This window comes from Anneissia japonica, unplaced genomic scaffold, assembly GCF_011630105.1.
Source record: "Anneissia japonica isolate Jap-2015-1 unplaced genomic scaffold, ASM1163010v1 scaffold124731_len1974_cov121, whole genome shotgun sequence".
NCBI lineage: Eukaryota > Metazoa > Echinodermata > Crinoidea > Comatulida > Comatulidae > Anneissia > Anneissia japonica.
Genome location: NW_022689440.1, coordinates 1 through 1,744, shown reverse-complemented (window position 1 = coordinate 1,744; position 1,744 = coordinate 1). Strand labels below are relative to the sequence as shown.

The following is a 1,744-nucleotide window of genomic DNA, read 5'->3' as shown; positions in this document are numbered from 1 at the left end:
AAATGCACAACAGTGGTTTCATAATGAAGTTGCTAATCAACATGAGTTTTTTTTTATTTTTTAGGTTTTCAGGTAAAAAGTTCCTTCCTGATGATATTCCGAATATAGAACAATATTTTAAATGATGACCTTAAAGTTTTTGCTTATGTTGGCAATGGTTTCCCTTTTAAAACACCGGACCCTTATTAAGGGAATATCAACTTTGTTTTATTTTATCAACAAATACATCTCAAAATACTATTTAATTAATTATTTTTATTTAAGACTTTGGAGCCATAAACACAGCATTAAACTAGAATTTCTTTAAAAAATATTCTTCTTGTTGACCCTGCTGTATCAAGTCTTTTCAATTATCAATCGTAATGGTGCTTTGAAAATTTTGTTTTGTTTTAGGTTGTGGAAGAATGTGAAAAACATAGAATCTATTTGATTATTATAGTTACAAATTAGCTTAGTTCCATTGTAACTCGTTCTTAGGTCAATTAAGCTAACATTGTTTCTCTCAAATCAGCTCTTAAAGACCCCAGTATTAAAGACCACTTCCAATTAAAAAACACTTTTCTGTGGTTCCAAATTAACAAATATGTGTTTCATCTTTATTATTCTAATTAGAGACCAAAGCTGGTAAAGACCATGGAAGCACCAGTCCTGAAAGTGGTCTTCTATTCATTAGAGAATGAAAATGAGGGAGGACCGACATGCGTTTTATTTGTTGTTCGTACAAGTGTAGCCGCTCATTCAAAAATAGCATGTGGACGACTTTTCAGCTTTGATTAATAGCGCCACCATAGTTTTCTAAATGCTTAAGATCAGAATGATGTAGTTTAATTTAACACACGACGTTATTCATACGAATATACTCATCTTGATTGCAAGGCTTTAGGCACATAAGCACATTTTGACCATTGCCGGTAAACAAATGATCGACCAAAGAAAACGATATTTATCGTCATCTTCTCTTTCCTTATTATACACTCACTCCGTCACAGTATGGTAAACTGCACAGCATATCTACTACGCATAGGCCTAGGCCTAATAATTATTAATGCATTCTGGAGATTGAAATGATAACATTGGTTAGGGAGCTAGGTCTTGGCTCCTGCTCAGACTCTACCTTACTTGTTGACTGGCTCTAGGCCTAGGGCCCTACCTTACCTAGCCGGGGTGGAGGTGGGGGGAGCCTAGGCCAAGCGTAGGGCCTGGCTAGGGCAGGGGCCTACACGTAGTCTAGGTGGGCGAGAAGGACTCAAGTAAGCTCTAGCTAGTTGTACGTAGAGGAGGGCCTAGCCTAGGCAGGTGCAGGGCCTATCTATATAGTAGCTAGTACTTTGTAGAGCCTAGTAGAAGTAGCTAGAGGCCTATCTTTTGGCCCTACACAGCGCCTTACACAGCCTATAGTCTAGAGCCGAGTGGTGTATAATCGTTGTGGTCGCAACAAGTTCGGCTGCAGACATATTCGGCTGCCTGCAGGCAAATACGGCCGCGGACAAGTTTTGGCCGTTGGCCTCGAAGCAATGTATAGAACACATTTTTCATTGTTTTCTGCAGTCAATTCGTTTAAGTTGACCACTTGTATTCTGCAGTTGGGACCTGACATTGAGGAATAAAAACTTGTAGTGTACATGACATGGGCATCGGAAATGACAGAAAAAGAAACAAAAACGTGCAAGAAAAATAAACTTGGTGTGAGTAAAACTTGACTTAAGTTTTTGAAGGGACCTCTTGAACTCCTGGAAGGATTGTT

At 38.6% G+C, this 1,744-nt stretch overlaps 1 long non-coding RNA gene across 1 annotated transcript; it reads left to right on the top strand.

The window, feature by feature from the left end:
• Nucleotides 1-332: 332 nt before the first annotated feature.
• LOC117124788 lies at nt 333-1,646 on the top strand. The gene is made up of 2 exons (XR_004448018.1): nt 333-993; nt 1,584-1,646. It is a non-coding gene; the product is annotated as an uncharacterized LOC117124788 (long non-coding RNA).
• Nucleotides 1,647-1,744: the final 98 nt, after the last annotated feature.